Source organism: Wyeomyia smithii, chromosome 2, assembly GCF_029784165.1.
Source record: "Wyeomyia smithii strain HCP4-BCI-WySm-NY-G18 chromosome 2, ASM2978416v1, whole genome shotgun sequence".
Taxonomy (NCBI): domain Eukaryota; kingdom Metazoa; phylum Arthropoda; class Insecta; order Diptera; family Culicidae; genus Wyeomyia; species Wyeomyia smithii.
This window is the reverse complement of record NC_073695.1, coordinates 69,778,988-69,793,282: the sequence shown is the minus strand read 5'-3', so window position 1 is coordinate 69,793,282 and position 14,295 is coordinate 69,778,988. Positions and strand designations below refer to the sequence as shown.

Here is a 14,295-nt window from a genome sequence, read left to right as displayed (position 1 = left end):
GTAGAAAATAAGAAAATAAAAGATTTTTAATGCTTAAGCTGCCTCTTTATCGATATTCAAACCAAAGAATCTTAACCTTTCCTCCAGCTAAATGTCCCAAGAGTTCTAGTTTGGATTGACGTAGAAAAAGTAAAACAGTAAGGCGTCTTACACAAATTACGTAACGCATGAAGGGGAGGAGGGGGGTTGAGTCTGCATTACTTATTGTTACGTAGGGGGGACGGGGGGTAGTAGAGACAGTTACGTAACTGTGATGTTTGCTCGAAATTGAAAATTTGATCATCGTTGCGTAATTTTAGGGGGGGAGTCATGTCGAACGTTACCTATCGTTACATAGGGGGGAAGGCAGTCTGAAATCTAGATCATTAGCGTTTCGTAATTTGTGTACGACGCCTAAGGTTAAGAGCTGAATGACCTTCTGGTTAAAAGCTCTCTAATAAAAATCAAATTCAAATTCAAAAGTACAAAAGTAAATCGAATGCCGTAATATGTAACTATCCACAAAACTACGAAAACATCAGATATGTAAAATGTTTATGCTTGAGACATGGATTATTCTGCAAAAAAAAAATGTAAATGGTGACAGAACAACGAACATTGTATTGAAAAAAAAAACACAAATAATTGAATTTTGATTGCGCATAAAAAGTCAAGATTTCGCATGTATACGTATAATACGTATAAATTTAAAAAAAAGTATTTTCAGTTGTTTTTCTGTATTCTGTATGCTGTATATGGTCCTCGTGGCTCTGTGGTTAGCGATGTCGATTGTCTCCCACACGGTTGTGATATCGGGTTCGATCCCCGATCAGGTCGAGAATCTTTTCGAACTGGAATTTTTTTCGACTCAGCTCTGGGGCACGGTGTACCGTTGTACTCATCCTACAACATGCAAAATGTGCTAAAAACAATATCGATAACGAATCACATGTCATCGCTTTAAATTTTGATTTAGAGGCAAATTCAGCATAAAAAGTCATTAATTTGCATGTTTCACGTAGTTTTGTGAATAATGTCTCAAGTTTTAGTAATCATATACTTTTAATTTTTCCTCACATGTCTCTCCTGAACGTTAACAAACATTTTAATGAAAAAAGAATCCCGTGTCATCGCTTTAAATGTTAATTTAGAGGCGAGTTCAGCATAAAAAGTCATAAATTTGCATGTTTCACGTAGTTTTGTGAATAATATCTCAAGTTTTAGTAATCAGATACTAATTATTTTCCCTCACATGTCTTTCCTGAACGTTAACAAACATTTTAATGAAAAAATAATCAAATGTCATCGCTTTGAAATTAAATTTAGAGGCAAATTCAGCATAAAAAGTCATGATTTTGCAAGTTTTACGTAGTTTTGGGAATAAAATATCAAGTTTTAGTAATCAGATACTTAATATTTTTCCTCACATGTCTTTTCTGAACGTTAACAAACATTTTAATGTAAAAAAAATCACATGTCATCGCTTTAAATTTTGATTTAGAGGCAAATTCAGCATAAAAAGTCATATTTTTGCTTGTTTTACGTAGTTTTGTGAATTAAATCTCAAGTTTTAGTAATCAGATACTTTTTATTTTTCCCCAAATGTCTTTCCTGAACGTTAACAAACATTTTCATGTAAAAAACCCACATGTCACCGCTTATTTTTTTGATTTAGAACGATTTCGAATGATGGTGGTGACAGTACACCACTGAGACGGAAGCAATAACATCAATAAGATCAAACGTTACGGAATTCCATTTTTATATAGTAGATAATAATAATCTGTTAGTTACGATCATTTTCACTTTTCCCAAATGCAATCTCGCAGATTTCGCTTTACATGACCTGCAAACTGCAGGGTGGTGAAGCAAAAATATGTTCAACATTTTTCCATTATCAATATGTTGCTCTCATTCGAATCCAAAAAATATTTTGAAGTCGAAGCTATTTGCTCTAAATTTTAGTTTTTTAGTTTTTGGATTGCATTTCATCAATTTTCAAATGTCGATTTGCGATAAGTGATGCCCGTGCAGTTGCCTGACCATGTATGCATGTAAAAACTGGTAATGTTCATATGTTTTGTTATTTTTTATTATTCTCATAATGTTCTATGTATTCTTACATTTTTCATGTTTTTTTTTCTTTTTTGTATACGTTGGTTGGCAATTTTATTACAGGTTGCTTTGAACCTCGTTCATTCTCTGTCTTGGCTCATTATTTTTAATTTTTAATAAACCGTGTCTAGTAAATTTCTTGATTGATAACAGTATATACAGTAACCCATCAATTTTTTTGTATAGACGAATTTCGCGCCAACTCAACTGACGGGCTGGCAGCACCTCAGAATTCAATGAATCTTTGGAGGGGTGTAGGTCTTACTAGACCAAGCAATTTTGCATACTTTTTTGAAAGTTTATCAGAACTAATATTTGTAACGTTTGTAGCTTTTAAAATTCTTTTTCAAAAATCGATATATCTTTATCATGACGCGAGATAGAAAATAAAGTTTACATTAAAAAAAGTGGACTTTTTTTGGATGGTGATAAAAAAAACTTCAATGAAATTCCCAGCGAAGGCAATTGTAAGGCGAGCGGCCTTCCAGCGGTTAACCGAAACATTTACCATATCGGACAAAAACATGCGTGTAGGTGTGGTGTAAGCATGTTTTTGAGTTCTCTCTTCGTTTTATTCTTGAGCCTCCCAGCTGGTCTCGAGGTACGATGCAGGCCTAACAAGCCAGTCGTTGTAGGTTCGAGTCCCGGCTCGGGAGAGATTGTTAGTGTCAGTAGGATGGTAGCGCTAGCCCCGCAATTGTCCTGTACATTTAACAGTTAGCTGCGAAGTCTGTGAATAATAAACAGAAGGTCGAGTTCTGAATCGGAATGTAGCACCAAGGCTTTGCCTTGCTTTTTTCGTTTTATTTATCAATTCCTCCTCAGTTTTGTTGAAGTAGGTTTTACGCTTCAGGCTTGCCCAGAAATTCTCGATAGATCGTCCATCACCACCGCCACGTCGCGATTCGCCGGAAAAATCGACTTGACCATCTCATTCAGCCGCTGCCGATGTGTCATTGCCTGCAGCCCCGAGACCAGTGGATGGGACTGCCGCTTTCTGACATGTATGCCCATGTTCGCCAGGTACTTTTTCACAGTTTGGCCGGGTGCACCGACCTCCCGGTCAAGCACACGCAGCGATGTAGCCGCTTTTTCGTTGGTCTTCCTCTTCAGCATCCTTTGGAGCTTCTTGTTGCTCAGGGTCGCCGGCCGTCCGGAACCGGGCTTTCTCTCGATGCTCTGATCGTTGTCCAATAGTGCCAAGATGTTGTAGATGCTGTAACGGGCACGACTGCCGTCTACAAAGGGCCGTTTTCGACGCAGCGGGATACCGCTCTTTGAACGCACTCACTTCTGAACGGAGTAGCTTCATTGTTTTCGTAACAGTTAAGGTTCGACTGATAGAGCTGTCAATTTTTTTCTGGTCACTCATGGGTTACTGCGATTGATACTGAATGATACTGATACTGTTGTTAATGGATGACTTCTACTGAACTGTCATTCAAAAAATTCAATTTTGAAGTTATTTTAAAAATCGGTTGTCTCACTGGATCCCGAGCTCGGCTGAAAAAAAAATCCGAGTTCATTCGGCAACTTGGGGTTCAACCGATATTTTAGCAAAAAAAGCCGGTTACCGAAAGTCGGCAGATTATTTTGCCGAGACTTCGCCAAAGAAACTAAGCTTGACGAATCTCGTCTGATTTTTTTGCCGAATTTATCGTTAAACACTGTTGATGCCGAGGTCAGCAAAAACATTACTGATAACTCGGCACGAATTTTGCTCGTTGGCGAGTTTCGGCAACACAGCTGTCATTCTCAAGAACGAGTTAGCCGCCATTTTTATTTGTACAAACTAGTGCGATCGTGTTACGTACGAGCACACAGAAAGCAAATGATAGTTTTGCTGAAATTTGTGCAAAATTTGTGGAAGTCGAAAAAAGTGTAGGACAGATTCGTGCGAACTGGCAGTAGTCTAGTTGTAAAAGTCGTGCAACGCCTCGGGTGCAAACGAACACCAAGCGGAAAAAAGACCTCAAAATAAAATCGACGTGGTTCGATAGAAACTGCAAGAGGGGAACTTAAATATTCCGTAAACATTCAATCCTCAAAATGTTTACTTACTAAAACTCATCTTATAAATTATCTTTTGAAAGAAAACTACTGAATTCTCTCGAAATTATTCTCTGCGATTGAATTCCCCTGAAAAATCGCCTCTACGCCGAAACATTCAGCTTATATAGCCGAAAAGTCGTTAGACTAGTGTGCTGTCTCTGTGTGCTGGTTATGTTTGCGAAGAGCGCAGTCAAATGCTTACCGAGTTTCTCGGCATAAAATTACATCTGTCAAACACTGATTTCCCGAAATTCTCGGCAAAATAGATTCAGCCGAGATGGTTGCCGAGCGCTCGGCTGTCCAAATCTCGGCACAAATGTCCACGGAGAGGGAGGGGGGGGGTCAAAATCGTTGAAAATCTGTCCACGTGGTATGTGGATGGCCCCAAATATCTTATAATACCAATATAGTTCACTTACGTGAAATCCTGCAGACACATTGAAAATGACAGAAGCGCTAGTTACCTTTTCAACCGCTAGGAGTGCCACTTCTGATTTTGTTCTACAGGACATTCGAAAAAGAATCACTTTTAACAATAAAATTACCCAAATAAGTACACTGAAAAAAATGCACATATTATTGTGACTTTTATAATGGGAATAAAGTTCACTTATGTACGAGGCAGTACATGGGTGACGTTTCACGGTTGGTACGTTTGTTTGTGTTATTGTTTTTGAACCTCAAACCCAAAACAGAACCAAACACAAAATCTTAATGTCTGCAAAAAAATCAAGAGTGGTATCTTATTGTTGTGTTAAGGATGGCTATTCTCGCGATACTGGAGCAACCGATTATATATCTCTTTTCGCGCTTCCCCGATCGGGATTCTATCGCAGTAGCAACCTGAACTGTAATCAGCTGATCACAACTGTCTCGTGGATTTTCTTATTATCGTGGAGATAAACCAATTGTCGCTTCTTATGACAAAATAGGTGACTTGTACATCTAATCTGTTCTACATGTCAAGTGAATATAATAAATGTTTAAAAAAGTGTAACTCGAATAAGTAGATGTCAAATTGTGAGCATGGACGATTTGTCATAATTGTTTTCTTTTTATTTTAGGAAATTTAAAATTATGAAAAATATATCGCATTATTAGTTTACGCCAAGAAAGTTAAAGCTTAAAACAATAGTATACACTGGGGTTGCTTTTTACGCGGTTGTACCGCATTTAAAAGATTAGATTCGATATATTTATACTAAACTTATTTGATACCGCATACAAATAATCTTCCGAATCGAGTAAAAATAATCCGCGTTATTGTGAAAATGTCCCGTTTAAAAAAACGCATAAAAACAACCCGCGTAAAAAGCGATCGCAGTGTACATATATTCACCATTGTGGAAACAAGGAATTTACAGGTGAAAGTTTCACACGACTTTTAAAAAGTAAATCGAGATACAACCACATACTTAAGACAAACGTAACACTGACAATTATTTGCTGGTACAAACGTTTCAAACTAGTCGACAAAAAATTAATACTCCGCTCTATTGGAGCGCTAATAAAATCCCTTAAGGAGTTGTGAAAGTATATGCAGCAATCTTCGAGCACGCAGGAAAGAGCATGCAGGTATATTGTTCGCACGAAGTACTCAAAGTTCATTATTGAGGTTAAGAAAGTTCTAGTAATTTATTTCACAACATTAGTTTTAGAAGATTTCTTCGTTACGGGTGTTTTGAGTATTTGACATTTAATATTAAATCAAGCACAAACTAGCCATGTATTTTCTACTAATTGGTACAGAGCGGAAGATTGCGGGCTCGAATCTCAGTACAACCAGGTCATTCGTTGTTAAATACAAGCATATTATATAGAAGATTCAACTAAAGTCGCAGGTTCCTCCTTTTATCTTTTCTAGTCCGGAATTACGTACGCAATCTGTGATAAGATATTTTTTCACATGATTTGTCATTTTTTCTGTGATAATATGAAATTGAGTCAACTAAGTCTAAAATTGAGTATTTTCAGTTTCATGTATAAGAATGTGTCATACACTCACAGAAATGCAACAACAATGCACAGTGGTACAGTAAGGCAATTTAGGCGGACATGAGGTTTTCGTGGGATTTTTTTTATTTTAAAGTCAAAGTTTCTTCTAAGAAGTTGTTTCTTATAGCTAGTCCTTTATTTATGTGCAAATGAAAATTAGAGTTATCCAGAAAATCGACGGAATAAAAAAATAACTTTTTTTTTCGCAGAAGTAACTTTTTACATTTTTCGGCACAGTTGTAGATTAACTAATTTTGAGCAACAAAAAAACTCTTTTGTAGCATTAAATTGACCGAAATAGAGCGGCCTACACCCTCACAAAGTTTCACTGGAGCAATTTTACGTGACTGGCTTAGAGTGGGTTCCGAAAAAAACGGTTTTTTGGCTCTATTTTTTCAATTCAAATTTAATAACAGTGTATTCTTCGGACCTCAAGAGCTTAAAAATATGTTTTTATTGAACGTTTTATTTAAAAAATAAAAGCTCATCACCTATACAACATATCGATAGTGTTTTTCCGTCAAAAGTTGCGTATTTTTGTGTTTTTAAGGTTAACTAAAGAAAACTTTGTTATTTTATTTGAACTGAAAAAATAAAGCAAAAAATCCGTTTTTTTTTTGGAACCCTAGGTCAGCTACGTCAAATTGCTCTAAATCGGTAAATTTAATAGCTACAAAAAAAATAGTAGATTTACAACTTTGCCGAAAAAATAGTTAATTTACAACTTTGCCGAAAAATGTATACAATAATTTCTGCAAATAAAAAAGTTAGTTTATTTCGTTTCGTTGATTTTAGGGCCACCCTAATTTTCATTTGCACATAAATAAAGGACTAAGTATAAGAAACAACGCCTCAGAAGAAACTTTTGCTTTAAAACCACAAAATCACATAAGAAAGCTCATGTCCGCCTAAATTGCGTTACTGTACCACTGTGCAATGAGTTTAGTTACCTTTTTCACCACAAGAGGGGGTGTCCCCTATGCGTCTTCTCGAAATTATATGGGGAATTCGAGAGTGAACTATATTGGTATTATAAGATATTTGGTGCTACATAAACCTGATCGAGAATCGAGAAAGCCTTTTTGTTAATATTGTTGGTTTTTCGACAGTAATTGAGCAATTGAGCAATAAACAAAATCAACGACAGTGAGAATGTCGTAAAAAGGCGATCCAAGTATTTACAATAATAATAATAAAATACTTTTCAACATTCATTTGCATCCAAGTTACAATCATCTTAACTGGTATATATATTTTAATTGGAGATATTTCTTTTTTTTTCTCAGTGTCATTTTTTCACCCCTCAAATATTGATGACCTTGAACATAAAAGTAATTTAAAATTTTTATCGGCCTTGAGTGACGAGCTATTGTTTTCCCGCAATATTTATTTTAAATTGCTGTTGGTAAGAGGTACCTGCAACTCAAAACAAATGATGAATTTTTTCCATAACAATTAGAAGCTATACTTTAAGTCACAGTAAATTTTAATAAAGAAACATATGTGAGGGTCGAAACAATCTGTTCATAGCACCACATCAAAGGTCAAGCAATTATGTAGAATTCGGACAAAGTATGTTAGTCCGAGGTGTACAAAAATTGGATCAAATATAAACTTATAACTTAGACAAACATAAACAAAAAAAATGACACACAACCTACAACGAAGGTGACTCAAATTGTCAATCAATATAGATGTGATTAATGACGGTTCGGTAAACACAACGGGTAAACCCAAACATTGCCTTTCGCAGAAATTGTCTCGACTCAAACAAAAGTCAACCTATACTCCCAGGCGGCTGACAGAAAAATTCTGTTCTGCGGTTGCATGCCAGCTGCGAAAGAAATTCAGTTGCGTACGCATTGCCACTTACTCGAACACTTGTGCTTGTCACTGTATCATTCTTTCCGCTGTGCGGTTTGGTTGAAAAAGATTAATTTGTGACAGCGAAAATATATGCACGAGGTTACAAAATGTTTCAGTTGTGAAATGATTGTTAAACAGTAGAGAACAATTAATCGACGATTGAAATATTCCCCACAAAGCTACTGTTTGACAAACAAAAGTCGTTCTAATAAATTTTTCGTTAGTCAGCATGGAAAAACTGAATCCATTCGGCAGCAAATTTATGTCTGAGTGTTGAAAGATTTGTTTTATTACCGTACAGTCCCATTATCTATCGTCCGCTAAATATTTTCGCATCAGGTTCCGTCTCCCACGACCCAGCGGTTTTATTTCACTGACCGATAATTGGCTCGTGGAATCTGCTAAGCAGCAGCATTAGTTGCCAAAATTTTCAATAATAAATACTTGGCATCACCCACCAGCCCGAACCGGCACGGAGACGCTCGCTCACATGAGTACATTCACTAATGTTTTCCTCTTTTCTGGCTGTTTGTTTTGACGACTGGATTTTCGGTTCGTAAGTTACAAAGCTATTATTTAGATGGACGACAGGTCATAATATTTTTGTCGTTGTTTGACGAGAAATGTTCAGTTATATTTAAAACCTGATACTTAATTGAAATTGGTGTTTTTAATAAGATGTTTAACTAAAAATTCGTGTACCACTAAAACAAGTCTTCAATAAGGGTTAATCGTACCTTAACAGAAACCTAATCTTTTCTTAACTGTTAAGGGCTAAACATAATGGATACGTTGCGACTACGTTTGCAGTAATTTGACTGTTTGCCCATATACATTTCATGTTAAATTAACGTCAACGCAACGCAAACGTTTTCTTTGTGTTTGGGCCTTTAGTATAGCAGGTTTAGCATACATGTTTACTTATTCATAAAATCAGTCTAAAAATAATATGTTTTCAAAATATAGGAAAAATAATTTAGGATAATGATGACTTGTTCACTTCTTCGCGTTACATGAAGCACACCAGAAAACATGATTTGACAGTTTTGAAAACGCTTTGACTATATCGAGATACACAACATTGTAATTGGATATACCACCAACCGGCCGTTTCTGGACTATGTGATCAAGTTTTGGTCAATTGATGCGCTTTGTTGTAATTAGTAATCCGATGTTGATTATACTGGTCAACACAGGTGCACTCCAAAAGCTCAAAGCAGAAAAAATGAAATATTATAACTATTCAACCATTCCTGTGAATTTTGGTGTCCCTAACCACTTACTTTAGGAGCTTGATACCAAGTTTAAAAGCTTGACTAAGGCAAAGAAACGCGGATATTGGCGTCGGTTCGTAAACGAGACGTCGAGGGAGACATCAATGAGCACTCTTTGGAACACAGCCCGAAGAATGCGGAATCGCGTAACGGTCAACGAAAGCGAGGAGTCTTCAAGTAGGTGGATATTTGATTTTGCCAGGAAAGTATGTCCGGACTCTGTTCCTGAGCAAAACATTGTTCGCGATGCGTCTCCGGGCCACGACGCGATTGAATCACCTTTTACGATGGCAGAATTTTCAGTTGCCCTCCTGTCCTGTAACAATAACGCGCCTGGGTTAGATAGAATCAAAATCAACTTGTTGAAGAATCTACCCGGCAATGCCAAGAGGCGCTTGTTGAACTTGTTCAATAAGTTCCTGGAGCAAAATATTGTACCGCAGGATTGGAGGCAAGTGAAGGTGATCGCCATCCAAAAACCAGGGAAACCAGCTTCCGATCACAACTCGTATAGGCCGATTGCAATGCTATCCTGTATCCGGAAATTGATGGAAAAAATGATACTCCGTCGTTTAGACCATTGGGTCGAATCAAATGGTCTACTATCAGATACTCAATTTGGCTTCCGCCGTGCCAAAGGGACGAATGATTGTCTTGCGTTGCTTTCAACAGATATTCAGCTGGCGTATGCTCGCAAAGAACAAATGGCGTCTGCGTTCTTGGACATTAAGGGGGCTTTTGATTCCGTTTCTATTGACATTCTTTCGTGTAAACTTCACCGACAAGGATTTTCTCCAATTTTGAACAATTTTTTGCACAATTTGTTGTCCGAAAAGCACATGCATTTTACGCACGGCGATTTGGCAACTTTTCGCATTAGCTACATGGGTCTTCCCCAGGGCTCATGTTTAAGCCCCCTTCTTTACAACTTTTATGTAAATGACATCGACGAATGTCTGGCAAACTCATGCACGATAAGACAACTTGCAGACGACAGTGTAATCTCTGTTACAGGAGCCAAAGCTGCCGATTTGCAAGGACCATTGCAAGATACCTTGGACAATTTGTCTGCTTGGGCTTTACAGCTAGGTATCGAATTCTCTCCGGAGAAGACTGAGATAGTAGTTTTTTCTAGGAAGCATGAGCCTGCTCAGCTTCAAACACAATTAATGGGTAAAACGATTTCTCTGGTTTTGGTACACAAATATCTTGGTGTCTGGTTCGACTCTAAAGGCACCTGAGGTTGTCACGTGAGGTATCTGATGAAAAAATGTCAACAAAGAGTGAATTTTCTTCGTACAATAACCGGACAATGGTGGGGAGCCCACCCAGGAGACCTTATAAGGCTTTACCAAACAACGATATTGTCTGTTATTGAATACGGGTGTTTCTGCTTCCGCTCCGCAGCAAACACACATTTGATCAAACTGGAGCGAATACAATATCGTTGTTTGCGTATCGCCTTAGGTTGCATGCAGTCGACCCATACGATGAGTTTGGAGGTCTTAGCTGGAGTACTACCATTGAAAAACCGCTTCTGGAGCCTGTCTTCTCGTATTCTTATCAAATGTGAGGTCTTGAACCGTCCCGTGATTGAAAATTTTGAAAGGTTAATCGAACTTAATTCTCAAACCCGTTTTATGACATTGTATTTCAATCACATGTCCCAAAATATTAACCCTTCTTCGAATATTCCAAATCGTGTCGACTTATCAAATACTTCTGATTCTACTGTGTTTTTCGATACATCCATGATAGAAGAAACTCGTGGAATCCCGGATCATTTACGCGTGCAGCAGATCCCCAAAATTTTTTCCAATAAATATCGAAACATCAACTGCGACAATATGCGACTTCTTGATGGGTCCACTGGCTTCGGTATCTTCAATAACAATTTAACCGTCTCCCATAAGCTCGATAATCCTGCTTCTGTTTACGTCGCAGAATTAGCTGCAATTCAGTACACCCTAGGGATTATCGAAAAAATGCCCACGGACCATTATTTCATCTTTACGGACAGTCTCAGTTCCATTGAGGCTCTCCGATCGATGAAAGATGTTAAGCACTCTCCGTATTTCCTGGGGAAAATACGGGAACATCTGAGTGCTTTATCCGAAAAATATACTCAGATTACCTTAGCGTGGGTCCCTTCTCACTGCTCGATACCGGGTAATGAGAAAGCGGACTTTTTGGCTAAGGTGGGCGCAACAAACGGTGATATTTATGAAAAACCAATTGCCTTTAATGAATTTTTCGCATTTGTACGTCAGAATACGATCATCAGTTGGCAAAATTCTTGGACCAAGGGGGAACTGGGAAGGTGGTTACATTCCATAATCCCCAAGGTATCGACGAACCCGTGGTTCAAGGGGTTGCATGTAGGTCGGGATTATCATTTGCGTGATGTCCCGGCTTATGTCCAATCACTATAGATTTGACGCGCATCTCCGTCGTGTTGGGCTCGGGGAGAGTGGTATCTGTGCCTGTGGTGAAGGTTATCACGACATAGAGCACGTTGTTTGGTCATGCCCTGTACACCGTGACGACAGGTCTAGATTAGTAGCTTCCCTACAGGCCGAAGGTAGGCAGCCGGCTGTTCCTGTTCGTGATGTCTTGGCGAGCCGTGACCTATCCTACATGTCCCTTATATACGTTTTCCTGAAATCCATCCACGCCCCAGTTTAGTCCTATCCCCTTCCGCCTACATCCAACCAAACGACAAGAACACGTTAAGACCCCGGATCCGGAAACAGCAACTAGACCCGCACGATACTCTCAGGCCCCGAGGGAGACAACCCAATATGCCAGTCCGTAATATCTTGGCCCAGCAGCGGAACATATTCAATATGCTGCTTACCTATGGCGATGGAAAACCATCAAACAACTATTCAGTGCTTTTCATGCAAAACATTCTAGCTTAAGTTAGATTTAGTTTCAGCTCGTAGTCGGCAGCGAGGATAAAAAATTTGCTTTTAGTTATTAAGATACTTTAGAAAGTAAGCTACCAGATATAATTGGCGCCGTTAAACATTGAATTGTATTTGTGCCGTGTCAAATAAACTATAGATGAGGAAAAAAAAAACACTTACTTTTTTCAGAGACTTAAATAAGTTTTCTCGTAAACATAACGCTGAAGCGACGAACCCGCCGAGCAATTAATATGCGAACTCTCACATAAGTTGACGCGTTTTGATAATGGCTAGGGGCACCAAAATTCGTAGGAATGGTTAAATAGCTATCATCTTTTATTTTTCCGGTTTGAGCTCTTGGAATGCATTTTTTTTTTTCATTGTGTCGACCAGATTTTTTAGGGTGTATATTTTTCATTCATGACTGTCCCCTACAACTTACTTTTGACCATTATTTTGTAGTCACAAGTACCAAAAAAGCTCAATGTCGCTAATCTTTAGGTAGTAAAACTGTAAGCTTCGCTGCAAAGTTAAGCTAATCACTAATTCGCTAAATTTACAAGGAAGCCTCCCAAACATCCAACTGTTCTTCAGGTACGATGCCGGTCTAAGTCAGTCGTCGTATGTTCGAATCTGTGCTTGGGAGATACTGTTATTTGTTCATAGGATCTTAGCACTGGTTCCGTAAGTGTCTTGTATACTAACAGTTGGCGTCATTGCTTCAAGGTTTCTATCTAATAAACAGAAAGGCCAAGTTCTGACGGTGGAATGTGTAATGTCTGCTGGATGTCTGCTCTATTCCGTACTTATATTGTTAGCAATACCACTTTGAGAGTGAGAGACAGATTTATTTTTTGCTGTGCTTTCTACCTCTCTACCCTTCCTTTTACGCTTACTGCTCGACTATACTGAACCTTGTTTCTTCTACCAAAGTATCGCCAATTATAATTTCCTGGAAAGGTTTCATCTATGTGCCCCTCTAATCAGTTTTAATAAAAGAGGGACCTATTTTGTCAAGAAGAGGTAATCAAGCTATGGTAGAATTCAGTGTGAAGGAATCTTCTTCACTTTTTAATTCTTCAACTTTCACTGATTTTTTACTACTAAATTTTGCAAATACATGCCTGCAATTTCATAATTTTCAATTACATGGTTTAAGAATGGACCCAAAAATTAGTTTCGAAGGCTATGATCTATATAGGTATGATATATCTATGTTTTATTTAAAAAAAAACTGTGAAAGCTATGATGATGAGTTACAAACTGCAAAAATTTGACTAGAGCACAACCGATTGCACATACGGAAACTGTAACCTTGGACGCAAAAAAAAACGGAGCAACGCCTTTGGAAGAAACCATGACAAGAAAATCCCGCCTGTTTGACGGGCTCTCGAAACACGGTCGACTTATATGCTGAGAAAAAATGCACCGAATGCGCGGGTAGAATATATTTCCTGGCTATCATCTGTCGACAGCAGATGCAGTAGAGAACGGTTATTTTTGCGTGGTCATGACTTCGGCTGATCTCATCAATAATCACGGACCTTAATCTGTCGGTCTGAATGCAAAGTATTGAAAAGGCCGGCTGGAATTAATTAGGTCTTGCTCAGAATGTTTTTCATATTATTTGACTGGAAGAAGCAATCATTCGAAAATAAGCTTCTCAGTGTGATTTGTAATTACACATATAATAATCGTTTGACGAGTCAGCAAAGAAACCAATTTGTCGAAACTCCAAAAATTTTCATCCCCACAACTATTCTAAGAGCATGGGATATGGCCCGTGAAAATCTCACCCAGTACGCCAGGTACCAGAAGCTTTGACTGGCTGAATTACGTTTAACACTCCATAAATAATCCACTTACGTGTGGGTCGCGGTTTTGTAATCGAAACTGAACAGGTATAAAAGTTTATATTTGTGGGAGTGGGAGTGCAGTGCAGATGGCAGCACACCAGAAAGCATCTCAAATTTGAAAGTTGAACTGAAAATCTAACAGATAGCGTCGCTGTCGATACTGAACACAGCGCATGCGTAAACGGCTAACAGCAGTGTCAGATAAAATGTTTTTTCGAATTGCGTGAGTTGTATGTGGTTGTGTGGTAT

At 38.2% G+C, this 14,295-nt stretch overlaps 1 protein-coding gene across 8 annotated transcripts in view; it reads right to left on the bottom strand.

The window, feature by feature from the left end:
• The window catches only part of LOC129724948 (obscurin), a 119,560-nt gene that overhangs the window by 86,380 nt on the left and 18,885 nt on the right, over positions 1–14,295 (bottom strand). The gene's annotated exons all lie outside the window — the stretch shown is intronic.